Below are 13,470 nucleotides of genomic sequence, written 5' to 3'. Positions count from 1 at the left end.
AGTTTGAAGTCAGCAGCTGGATGGTTTTTAAAGCTGCCACTTACTCAAAGGGCTATTTTGGCAACTCGCTCAGCACGCATGCGTCTGGGAAATGAGGTGGAGGTATTCCTAGCTGACATGCTTCTCTAAATAGAAAAGTGAACTCACAACAGCATCACGTTTATGTGGATGACCAAATCCTCATGTATGATCAGGCAGCATGTAGTAGTTTAACACTAACTGTGATCATAACCCAAGAAAAGAACTCAAAGGCATACACCACACCCTCATCCAACGACCAAATGAGAAAGCTTGCTCTGTGAGGCCTGTGAGTAAAGCAGAAAGTCCAGCTCCCCCCGCAAAAGAAAATAAAACAGGATTGATTCACTCCACAGGAGGGTAAATACCATATCTGAAATTTAGCCTTGTCTATTAAAAATGTTTAATATTTCTCAGCCATAAAAAAGAAATAATGCCATTTGCAGCAAAATGGATGGACCTAGAGATGATCATACTAAGACAAAGATAAGTACCATATGATATCACTTATATGTGGAATCTAAAATACAACACAAATGAACATATCTATGAAACAAAAAAAGACTCAGACATAGAGAACAGACTTGTGGTTGCCAAGGGGAAGGCGGGTAAGAGTGGAAAAGACTGGAAGTTGGGGATTTGCAGAGGCAAACCATTATATATAGGATGGATAAACAAGGTCCTACTGTATAGCACAGGGAACTATATTCAATATCCTGGACAAACCATAAAGGAAAAGAATATGAAAAATATACATGTATATATATGTGTAACTGAGTCACTTTGCTGTACAGCAGAAATTAACACAACATTGTAAATCAACTACAATTCAATAAAACTTTAAAAAAATAAATAAAGATGTTTATAGGAGTAGGACGACAAACTTGTTAAGATATCAATTCGTGTGTAGCTTCTGCAAGAATGCAAAACTAAGAACAGATGAGAACTCTTTGAGTGCCAGCTTCTGTATTGTTATCCTGGACCTTTCCAAGAAGTCCTTGCCTCCCAGGCTTGAAAGGGAGCAGCATGAAGACAAGCTCTCTTCTTGGCTGTATGAAGCCTCTCATTGCCTTCAGGGGTCTACCTAAATGTCACTTAAAAGAGACCTTCCAGAAACAGCTTACAAAAGATGGCACCACACCTGTCCCCACCCCTCAGCTCACTGCCTTCTATGACCCTCCCCCTGCTTTACGCTCTTCACAGCAGTTACCACCACCTGACCCCTTAAATCTTACTATATCTACTTTTTTTTTTTTTTTGCGGTACGCGGGCCTCTCACCGCTGTGGCCTCTCCCGTTGCGGGGCACAGGCTCCGGACGCGCAGGCTCAGCGGCCATGGCTCACGGGCCCAGCCGCTCCACGGCATGTGGGATCTTCCCAGACCAGGGCACGAACCCGTGTCCCCTGCATCAGCAGGCGGACTCTCAACCACTGTGCCACCAGGGAAGCCCACTATATCTACTTTTAAAAAGTATCTGTCTCCTCCATCAAAATAGGAGCCTTGGTCCTTATTGTCCTTTCTGTATCCCCAGTGCCTAGAACAAGGTCTGATATGGAAAAGGGGCTCAACAAGTATTTGTCAAATCAAAGAAATCAACTTAATACACCAAAATACCTACAGGGGACAGAGGTGAAGCCATAGGTCACATGTCCCATCTGAACCACTCCACGCCAGCAATTTGTCATGAGGCAATCAGTACCCGGCACTGCCAAATATTATGATTTTTCCAGAAAAGCCAGATATCTGCATCTGTACCTGAAATTCTCTCTTTTGTAAAACACTGGGAATAAAACAATAAAACAGAAACATGGGCAGTACTTAGACGGCAGGCTACCAATTAGTGATCTGTGGCCTAGAGAAAAGGCTCTGAGGAAACTCTGCTGGAGGGACCCCAGGTAGGGCAGAGAGAAATCAGTGGTGCTTTTGTGTTGTGTTGGGAGAACCAGGGGGAGGAGGCCACAAAGCGAGCAAAGAAGAGCAGCGTTGCCATGACACTGAGAGGGTGCAGTGTGAATTCCCCCACAGATGGAGAGTGGGCATAGCGCTGCCTTCTCAGCAGGGGAAGGAGGCTCTACGTAGGGGCTCTAGACCCAGGAAGACTCCCAGGCTGAAAATGCGATACAAGGCAGCCTGAACAAAGGGGAACAGCGAAGGCAAAGAACTAAGACCTACAGGTTCCCCACACTTTTTGCTCTGTGTGGGATTTCTCCAGCCTTACCTGGACCTGGGCTGGAAGCCCCGGTAATCACAGAGGAGGAACTCTGCCCCCATCCAGAGGGATGAGGAATCGCAGCCAGATTTCCTTTAAAGAAAAAAACTACCTAACACTTCTCTAAGGTTGTGATTGCATCGCTGCTACAAGTTCTCGGTCACGCTTGTGAAAACAAGGATGGCCCAAATGAAAGATGTGAAATTTGACTCCTACCATCACTTCTGCTTTTAAAAGGCACTTATTATGTATCAGAAATAGTGAGGAAAAACAACCCCGTAGAACTGGAAATGGGACAGTTTAAGGACCTAAAATGAACCCTTGTTGCTGGCAAGAGACACAGAGCCCTCATCTGCTTGATAGACCTTGTGGATGGTCTTCCCTGTGTCCAGCTGACCCCTCTCACATCCAGTAGAGCCCCTCCCCCTTGTCACAGTGATTACATGAGGTCCTCCAAGCCTTAAGCCAATGAGCACACATGCTCTTCTGGCCCCCGGCATCGGTTCAGACAATGTGTGTTAGCCTGGGTTACCCAAAAAACAGAACCTGGGGCAAAGGCTTATGTGCAAGGACTTTATTCAGAAGTATGGTCCCAGGGAGCAGAAGTAAGAAGGCAGGAAACGGAGGGGGGAGAGTCAACACGAGGGTCCTTTCCCAAAGAAGCCACTGGACACTGGATCTCTTGGTCTCTACCTTCCAAGGCGCCACACAAACAACTGCTACCCAGGAATGTCTGCTAGAGGAAGGAAGCGGGAAGGAACTATCTGTTGGCCCCTGTCTCCCGTTGGTGAAAGTTTGGCCCCACTGGGTTTTAACTCCCCTACACATCCGTGCTGTGTATGCACCCAGGGAGTCCCACAGCATCTTATGCCTCGACATAGCAACAGGGAAAAAACGCAAGAGGCGTAGCCAGTCAAAACCGTTGGTTATGCTCCTGTGAAGACGGCCGGGGCCCATACAGAGCTAGCTGCCGTGCCCAGGCTGGACTGGCATAAATGGGCAAAGGTCTAAGACACGTGAGGCTAAGTGGATGGAAAGTGGCTCCTGAGAGGTGTCTGATACATTGTCCTATCAGCAGAGAGCCCAGGACTCGGGCTTGGTGATGGTGAGCCAGGGCCAGACCCCGTAGAGGCTTGTTAATCCTTGATCTGGATGCTTTTGTCAACCGTGTCCCATACTGCTTTGGCTAATTTTTTCTTTTTAAGTCTTGACTCATAGGGAGATTGTGATCCATGAAAAACCCCACATTTTGTTTCACATTAATGACTATCATGTTCAGTATACAGGCAATCGATTCCCTTTTGGAACTTAAATGTAGCACTCATTTCTCTCTTTTAAACTGCACCCTGTTGATGGCGGCCCCATTGCTTCAGCTGGTCAAGGTCTTTTTGTACCTTGGTTCTGTCATCGAGAATATGAGGTAATTCTTCCCAGCTGTGAATCATTTCCAGTGCCCTCCAGGGCCACGGATGCCAAATGATTTTGAAACTACAGAGAGATGACAGATGTGAAGTAACAAGAAAGCTACCAAAGCCTTCACTCCGTCATCATCGCTCTGGTTAGACTGGACTTGTTCCTCCCGTGCTGGGTACACAATCTCACATTCCTCAATAAACTTGGCACGGGTTTAAAGCTTTAAACAATCTTTTCTTGGATGCTGAGATGAGCACTTGGCTGCGGGTACTCCTTTGGGCGGCGATCCCACAAGGCAGGAGTGAGGGTTTGAAGAGTCAATAAAGGGCACATTCTGACCTAATTACCACTGTGGGAAACTAGGGCTCAATCTTGCTAGGGACCCTCCGAGGAATCGTGCAGAATGTGCCCTCAAACCGTCCCACTGAAGGACAGGAGGCTGGGACACTTATCCACCCAGTTCTCACCTCCCATCGGCTGCACGTACTCTCAGGGGCAATAACCCCCTACACCTCCAGGGTACACCCTCAGCACAAGCTGAACAGACTTCTACAGCTTTGGAGGAAGCCCAGAGGCAGAGGAGCAGAGGGGTGCTACTGCAGGAACTTAAGGAGGTCCTGGTGCCACGCGTGGAGCTATTGGTGGGCCGAGGGGATGTGGCATAGGGTACCCCAAGGATCAATCACTCAAGGAAACTGATCGTGCTAAGGGTAAAGGAAAGTGTTTGTATGAGGTACACCATGAACTCCCACTGTCCTCCTTTCCAGCTGATGGTGTCAATTCTGTGCCATCCTTACTCTTCTCTGCACTGTGTAAGATGTGACCAATACTTGGGGTGGAAAATTAATGGAGCAAGGGCTTGTCTCTAGCTGTCATGCTTCCCCAGGTCAGAATTCCCACCCCCATCCCTTTATGCCTGGGAGAATTTGTTGGGGGTGACCACATGGGCTGAGACAGGGGAAGAATAAAGTTCCACGGGCACCCGCTGATGACTTCAGAGTCATATTCCTCCATGCAGTCCTGAGGTCTGTGCACTAGATGGCAGTGACCACAGTTACGCAAGTATCTTTCCTCACCTTGGGGAAGCCTGAACTTCTGCTGTGGTTGCCTTTCCCTGGACCAGAGGACCACACCACACACTGTGGGTGGGGTGGAGCTTTCCCTCTGAATCAAGAAATGGATATTCCCAACTGCTGAAGGCCACAGAATCCGAAAGGAGGCAGCCCTTGGATTCAGGATACATAAGTCTAGCTTTCTGGGTTCAGTCAGGAGAGAGAAGCCACCTAGTAATCTGAACAGGGAAAGGTTGATACATCAAATGATTCACTATAACAGGGGATTGTAATATCAAGAGTAAGAAGTAGGGCTTCCCTGGTGGCACAGTGGTTGAGAATCTGCCTGCTAATGCAGGGGACACGGGTTCGAGCCCTGGTCTGGGAGGATCCCACATGCCGTGGAGCAACTAGGCCCGCGAGCCACAACTACTGAGCCTGCTGCGTCTGGAGCCTGTGCTCCGCAACAAAAGAGGCCGAGAGAGTGAGAGGCCCGCGCACCGCAATGAAGAGTGGCCCCGGCTTGCCACAACTAGAGAAAGCCCTCGCACAGAAACGAAGACCCAACACAGCAAAAATAAATTAATTAATTAATAAACTCCTACCCCCAACATCTTCTTTAAAAAAAGAAAAGCGTAAAAAGTAAAGAGAACTTAAAAAAGTACAGCTATTACAGATATAGCACACTTGCAGATAACATATATATTAGTTTGCTACGGCTGCCATACAAAGTGCCACAGACTGGGTGGCTTAAACAACAGAAATTTACCTTCTCACAGTTCTGGAGGCTGGAAATCTGAAATCAAAGTGTCAGCACGGTTGATTTTCTTCTAAGGCCCCTCTCCTTGGCTTGTAGATGGTCATCTTCACTCTTTGTGTATCTGTGTCCTAATTTCTTCTTATAAGGACGTCGGTCATATTCAATTTTGGGGGGGGGGGGGAAGAGGAAGACTCACGCTCTACTCATGTGAGTTTGGAAAGGAAGCAGAAAACAATGATATGGGCCAAGGCTGGAGAAACACACGAAATACAATTAGAGGAGAATATCATTTGGGTCTGAAGGGTCAGTACAATTATTATAGAGGGAAAGTTCAAAATTGTTTCTTCCCTTTCACATATCTACGAGTTTATTTGTTGGTACAGTGATAATCCAGCCTCGGAGCAATACATTGGGAGTTCCCATGCCAGTCTACACTATAGAACTGAAAAAAGAAAGTTTTCCTTCAAACCATCTTTCTACCTGACCCAACAATGAATTCCTGTGTGCAACACATTTTAACAATTGCATGATATAATTTATGGTAGAACCTTCTTGTGGATGAAAAATTCATTATTTTTCTAGGCAGCCTGATCCTGGTTCTGCCACTAGAAAGCTTGTGATGTTGGCAACCTCTCTGTGCCTCAGATTCTTTATAATATGAGCAGAGGGATTAGTTGTTAAGGCTCCTCCACATCTAACACTGTTTCATCATATTTCAGGAATAACTTGCAAAAACAATTTTATAAATCAGATAAATTAAAGAGTAATTTATTTGCCTTACTAATAGGATTTTTCATTTCTCCCATGATTCACAATTGAATTCCTTCAAAAAGTAAATTATCTTTGTGTCTAAAATAATTTAGTTTGCCTGATATTTTGCAAATATGGGTATTCTTAAGCATAAATTTATTATTTTTAAAATTTATTTATCTACGGCTGCATTGAGTCTTTGTTGTGGTACGTGGGCTTCTCATTGCAGTGGCTTCTCTTGTTGCGGAGCACAGGCTCTAGGCGCACGAGCTTCAGTAGGGCTTAGTTGCTCTGCGGCATGTGGGATCTTCCTGGACCAGGGTTCAAACCCCTGTCCCCTTCATTGGCAGGCAGATTCTTAACCACTGCACTACCAGGGAAGTCCCACAAATATGTGTATTAAAGAGAGTAGTGCAGCCTGTCTTAGTCTGTTTTGGCTGCTGTGACAAAATACCACAGACTGAGTAGCTTATAAACAACAGAAATCTATTCTTCACAGTTCTGGAGGCTAGAAGGCCAAGATCCGGGTGCCAGCATGCCTGGGTTCTAGTCAAAGCCCTCTTTGGGTTGCAGACTGCAATTTCTCTCTGTGGTGGAAAAGGCTGGGGAGCTCTCTCTGGCCTCCTTTACAAAGGCACTAATCCCATTCACCAGGGCTCCACCCTCAAGATTTAAGCACCTCCCAAAGGCCTTACCTCCTAATGCCATCACTTTAGGGATTAGGTTTCAACATACGAATTGGGGGGTGAGAGTGGCACAAAAGGTCAGCCTATAGGGCAGCCATAGTGGAAAGTGTAACTGCTTGTTTAAAATATTCAGGAATTTAGTATTCTGGCAGAAGTTAATAAATTATAATTACTCCCTTACCCTTGCCTGGGACCAGTCTTTCTTAAACCAAGAAAGTGTCCTTACCTGGTGAGATTTTACGGACAATATTGAAGTCTCAGTCCCAGAGGAGAGCAAATAAAAGACAAGATGTGGTTTTTGCCCGATGTCACACCACAAAGGTTCACTCCTTTCACGCAAGGCGTTGACAGTTTCACAGCCAACATCTCTGGTGTGAATATAACTGTAATTTCTCCACAGCTATTTACACTTCAGTGCGACTGTGTTCATTAGCTGGTCCCCTGAGGAGTCTCGGAGAGCATGGCCTTGGAGGCCTCAGTTGGAGAACGAAGACTGAAAAAGGACAAATGTGGGAAGGTGCGTGGGTGTTGCGGGTGTGGGAGACGCCAGGGTGAAGTGCTGCTTGGGGGACTACACTGACTCTCCCACATTAGCCCAAGTTACGGGCACGTACCCAGTGGCTGACACATGGGGGCACTCAATAAATAGTCCATGAATGATTCTGGCGCTACATCCAGGCCAGCAGGCCGCGTTAGGCACTGGGGACGCGCTCTGCAGAAAACGGAGTTAGCGTCCTGCTGCCCAAGGCTGAGAAAGGCGCGCCAGGGACTGGAAGCAAGTTCTAGGAGGCGGGAGACCACGGCGGCTCCCAGCGCGGGCCCCTGGGCGACGGTAGCTCTTGCAGATGTGGGCGCCCAGTCCCCAGAGGGGCGCAACCCGCGCATACTGAGGTCAGGGTCTGGCGGGGGAGGCGCCTTCGGGCCTTGGGAACTGGGTCCTGGAGCTGGTGTGGAGGCCGAAGCCCAGGTGTAGACCCGGGCAGCAGCGGGAGGGCAGGAGCGGGGGGCTCCGACGAGCGCCCCATCGTCCAGAGCCGCGAAGTCGGCAGGGCGCGCTCTTCAGTTCGCCTGGATGGAAAGGCCGCGTGCGGCGGGTTTACGGAGCGCGCTTTCTGGGTCACTCGGAGAGCGGTCTTAGAGCTCTGCAAACTTTGCCCAGCACGGTCTCCGGTGCCCGTGGCCAGCTTTGCCGAGGGCGCCCTCCGGCGATGGCGCGCGCGACAGTTGGCCGGCTGGGCTGGGCACGCTCTCCCCGAAGGGGCGCGCGGTGGCCTGGTGGTCCTACGCGCGGCCGACTTTGCGGAGCGCGGGGTCCAGAGCCCGAGGCGGCGTCCGCAGCCCCGCCTGCCCGGTCCGTTTCCAGCCCCGGGCGACTCCTCCCCTGGCCGCGTAGGGGCTTTTACTTTCGCTTTCGTTCGAGCGGCCGCAGACTCTCTCGGCGTTGGGACGGAGACGGCCGCCGGCTCTGGCCTCCTGATCGCCGGGCGAACGGTAACTTTGGGCCCCGCCTCCGCCGGCGCCTCGTCCGCCCGCCGACGCCCTCCTGCCCTGCCTTCCCCCGCCTCCTTCCTCCCTTCCCACCGAGCACGGTCGGTGGGGGCCCTGTCCCTTCGGGCTAAGCGGCCCCGACGGCCGGCGCTCAACTTAGGGGGAGAAGGCTCTCCGCCAGCCCCAGCATCGCCTGCTTTGTTCAGCTTGTCCTCCCATCCCTTCTGGTCCCCGGGCTTGGGACACCCGGTACTATTCGGGATTTGGAAAAGAAGGAGGGGTGGATTTAGGAGGGCGGGAGGGGTTCGTTCTCTCGCTTGGCTAACTGCGGGGGCTTCCGTGTTGACAGCCCAGGGTTCCAGTCCCAGCGTCCTTGCCCGTCAGCTGTGGGGCCTTGGCCCTCTCTGTGCTTGTCTGTGAAATGGGGATAGTGGTGGGCCCAGGCTGACGGTTGCTGCGACGATGGAATGAGGTGATTGTGGTGCATAGCAGCGCATCTGTCAGGGCTTAGCAGGCTACACGTAAGCCGCTGTCATCTTTGTTCAGCTACCCTAGTGCACGGCTCTTGAAGATTCCTTCAGGAAGCGGAAGAAGGCAGGACTCAGGCTGCAGCCTTTCACCGTTGTATTCAACCTCGCTTTTTGCGGGGCAGTAAAATTATATGTGGGTGATTCTGAGTCATTCCCAGCCTTTTCCCTTGAACTCCTGGGCTGGCCAAGGACGTGGCCCTAACCTTAGTTTACTTACAGGCTATTTCCTCATTTAGGGTCTATGGCCTGACCTTCATCCCAGGTAGCCAGTCACCGCCTAGGTTCATAATCCACTTCTGCTTCCTCTTAGCTCTGTGGCTTTGGGCAGGTTGCTTAACCTCTCTGAGAAAACTGAAGTTTCTTCTGCAATACAGCCTCCTAGCAGTGCTGTGAGCATCAGGTGACAGTGGAGTGCTTCAGTGCCCAGCAGAGCCCCTCCCCCTCCAGGTGCTGGAGGTGAGCGGTGGAGGTCCCCTGGGCTGCTTCTCTTTGAGCCTTTTAGGAAGATTGTCTTCATTGGGGCAAGAGTGAGGCACAAGTTGTATTATGTCACTTTTCAGGGGAAGCAGCTGCGATGAAATTCAGACAGTAGCTGGGAACTGATTTCCTACCAGATCTGTACCAGTCGCCTATTAAGCATGTATAGAAATAATCACTAGAGGAACTTTTTTTTCAGTCTCCACAAAAGCTGTTTAAAATATTAATGTGATTTTAAAATACCAGCGAGGGTTGATGTCTTAGTCTTGAATTCTGTGGACAGTGGTGATAACAGGGAATACTTAGTGAACATTTAGACACCATGCTTAGCATTTTACATGCACTGTTCTATTCATCCTCATAGCCATGTGTGACTTAGGCATCACCATTCTCCCATTTTACAGTTGAGGAAACTCAGGCTTGGAGAGGTTGAGTACTTTGTTCAAGGTCCCATGGCTAATAGGTGGAGGCACTGATTTAAACCCCTGGTCTGTAGTTCACCATAACTGGGTTCTCAGCCGCCCTCCTAGGTCTCTTTGGTTCTGTGGTCTGTCCCATATCAGCAGTTTATTCGGGGCCCTGAAGGATTAAAAAATTTTAAGTACATTTCAGTTGTGACATTTATAAAGAAATTTTGAGTGCCTGCCATGTACCTGGCACTTTTCTATAACTGGAACTATAAAAGAATGATTAAGATAATCTACAAATAAGAGTCCTAGTGGATAATAGTAATAATAATAATTAGCAGAGTGCTTATAGAGAGTGCCTGACACGGTTAATGCTTCATGTGTATTATATATTCATTTATTTAAAGAGAAGATAGATGTTTTTAACAATCAAAACAATTGAATAAGCAATATTCCCTTGAATGGCTGACTGCTCTTTGCAGCCTGAGCGTTACAGAGGGGATGAATGCAAGAAAATAACACCGGGCATGCCCTCTCCAAGTATAGCAGACTGAGATAGGCCTGGATTGTCTTGGGCTGTGAAGATAAGCAGAAATAAAAGGTCAACACCAAGTCTTGGCTTGACTGATATGATGTGACCAAGATCAGGCTCCCCACTCGGTCACCACCCTCGTTCTGGGTGAACTTGATTTCACCCAAAAATTAAGCCCAGTCTCATAGGAATAAGAAAGTCACTGAATGTTTAGCCTTACAGATTTAAGAGTAAAGCCCTAGCACTGCCTCGTTTTAGACGCACACTCTGGCAACTTGTTAGAAGGGACTCTTGCTGCCCTCCTAGACGGTAAACAGCACCAACCCAGAAAGATGCTGTAGGTTTCACACAGAAGACCCTTCTGGCCTACTGTTTGCTGAGAAAGTTCTGGAGATCCTCCCACCACTGAGCCATAGAAATCAGCCTGTCGCTAAGTCCAAAGCTCCCTCCAAAAATCTGGGAGGGATGCGGGATTCAAACTGAGCCCCTCCGTCAATGGAGCATGTCAGGTGTTTAACGGGCATGCAGTTCCCTGTGCCTCCCTCACTTCCACCCTCTCTGCTTCCCCTTCTCAGACCTCAGGTCAAACATTTCCTCCCCTGAGAACCCTCCCTAATTCCTCTGGGGCTAGGTCAGTTCCCCTACTGTGGCCACAAGTTTGTTCATCCTCATGGCACTGATCACGGTTGTCAACATTTGTGCTGTTTATCAGTGCCTGTCTCTCAACAAGGCAGGACCAGATCAGGTGTATCCCCGGCTCCTAGCACACACCTGGTGCCTTGGACTTCCAGGAAATTATATCTATATATAATGGTCACACTGTTATATCATCATACTTCCTAGATTCAGTCTTTAAGATTAGCCTTAGCAAGACTCAAGGCTTCAACACCACATGTCGAATTTAGTGTCTTTTTCTGGTGGATTTTGTATAACATTAACTTGTTAATTTTGAAAATACGTCTGTGCTTTGCTAATAACAATCCACATTGAAAAGTAATTAAGTCTGTATAAAGGAAATGAAATAAAAATGACTGAGTGTTTTCTGCATGCCTGGACTTACACTCATCTCCTCTGGGGATGGCTTATCTCTGTGTTCAAGAAATATTTTGGGTCCTAATCAGAAAAATCTTACTGCCTCACAACTGGAAACAGGTTGGTGGCTATGATGGGGGTTCACGATGTGCTGAGGAACAAGATAGCCATTGGACTTCTCATTGTCTTTGTAAAGATCCGGCTACAGGATTCGCCCTTCCTCTCACTTCTCTCCTCACTGCCCAGCTCACCCCTAAATAAGCTGCAAGGTGACATGATAATGCCTCTCGGGGCTCAAGGACACAAGCTTGGCGTTTTGCCATCTTGGATACCTCCCCCCAGTTGGATTCCTTCTGTCCACCTCCAAAAGTCATTGCTTGTGCTCTGGGGCACGGGTGTTCTGTGAGATAGATGCCATCTTGTTTTCCAGCGGTGTGAAAACATCCCTGGGTGAGCCTGACAGGAACACAGACCTGCAGCTGCCAACCTGGCCCACTGTGCGATTGCTCAGAGATTGAGATCGGCAGGAATTAGAGTCTGGAGAGGTTTCCCTTTGTTACTGAAGGCCAATCCCTTTACGGGAAAGGACACAGGACTTGGTTTAGGAGAAACGACTCAAGGCTCTGCTTCTGACCAGCTGTGTCACTTAGCTAATTCTCTTCCCTCAGTGCATTTGTTTCTTCCAGCTTCCCACTCAATTAATATTTATCTAGCAAATACTTTTTTAAAATAAATTTATTTTATTTATTTTTACTTTTGGCTGTGTTGGGTCTTCATTGCTGCACACGGGCTTTTCTCTAGTTGCGGCGAGTGGGGGCTGCTCTTCCTTGTGGTGCGTGGGCTCCTCATTGCAGTGGCTTCTCTTGCTGTGGAGCACAGGCTCTAGGCACACGGGCTTCAATAGATGTGGCACGCGGGCTCAGTAGTTGTGGCTCACGGGCTCTAGAGCGCAGGCTCAGTAGTTGTGGCTCATGGGCTCTAGAACGCAGGCTCAGTAGTTGTGGCACACAGGCATAGTTGCTCCATGGCATGTGGGATCTTCCCGGACCAGGGCTCGAACCCCTGTCCCCTGCATTGGCAGGCAGATTCTTAACCATTGCGCCACCAGGGAAGCTGGATCTAGCAAATATTTTTTGTGTGCCGGGGCCTCTGCCATGATGAACTTACATTGTTGTGCTTGAACCAAGCAGTAAGTAGAGTGCAAGTAAGCAAGATAAATAGAAGGGCTGTAGAGGGACTGGGGGAAGGGAGGGAGTTGGTGAGGTAGGTGTAATCCAGGAGGACCTCCTGCAAAGGTGCCATTAAACTGAATTCTGAAGATTGAGAACTAGCCAGCTGGGCAAAGATGGCCTGTCCAGCAAATATTTGGGTGGTGACTACCAGAAAAGGAGAACCAGAAGCCCTGATGGACCCTGAACTGAGCACAGTGGGCCCAAGGATGCTAGGAGGCTGGGAGGCTGAATGGTATGGTGGTGAGGAGTGGGTTCTGAGTGCCTGTTTGCCGGCTTCTGATCCAAGTCTAGTTTACTAGTTACTTAGCCTGGGACTAGTTACTAACCTTTTCTAATGGCAGCTTTCTCATCTGTCAAAAGGCAGTGATCATAGGGCTGATCTAACCGCATTTGGGGGAGTGTTAAATAAGATAATGCTCATGAAGCAATTAGCACAGCAAATAATAAGTGTGAGTTTCTATTCTTATTATTGCTATTTTTACTACTTAAAGTAAGGGAAGTAGAAGGTGAGTAGGGGATCCTACTGGCTGGTAGTTATCCTAGATCAGGGCTTGGCAAACCTTTTTTGTAAAAGGCCAGGTAGTAAATATTTGGGGCTTCTTAGGCCACATGATCTCTGTCACAATTACTCAACTCTGGTTGTGGTGGGAAAGTAGCCACAGACAACATGTAAATGAATGGGCGTGGCTATGTTCCAACTTTATTTACAAAAACAAGTGGTGAGTACTTAGAGTGAAATTTTTAGCACTGAACACCTGTATGTAGGAAAGAAGTAAGATCACAAATCAGTAAATTCAGCTTCAACCTTATAAAATTAGAAAAAGGAAGAACAAGTAAAACTCAAAGAAAAACCAAACAAACAATAAAACAGGTGGTGGGGGCC

The sequence above is a fragment of the Lipotes vexillifer genome, unplaced genomic scaffold (assembly GCF_000442215.2).
Source record: "Lipotes vexillifer unplaced genomic scaffold, Lipotes_vexillifer_v1.1 scaffold240, whole genome shotgun sequence".
In the NCBI taxonomy this organism is placed as follows: domain Eukaryota; kingdom Metazoa; phylum Chordata; class Mammalia; order Artiodactyla; family Lipotidae; genus Lipotes; species Lipotes vexillifer.
This window is presented reverse-complemented; position numbering follows the sequence as displayed.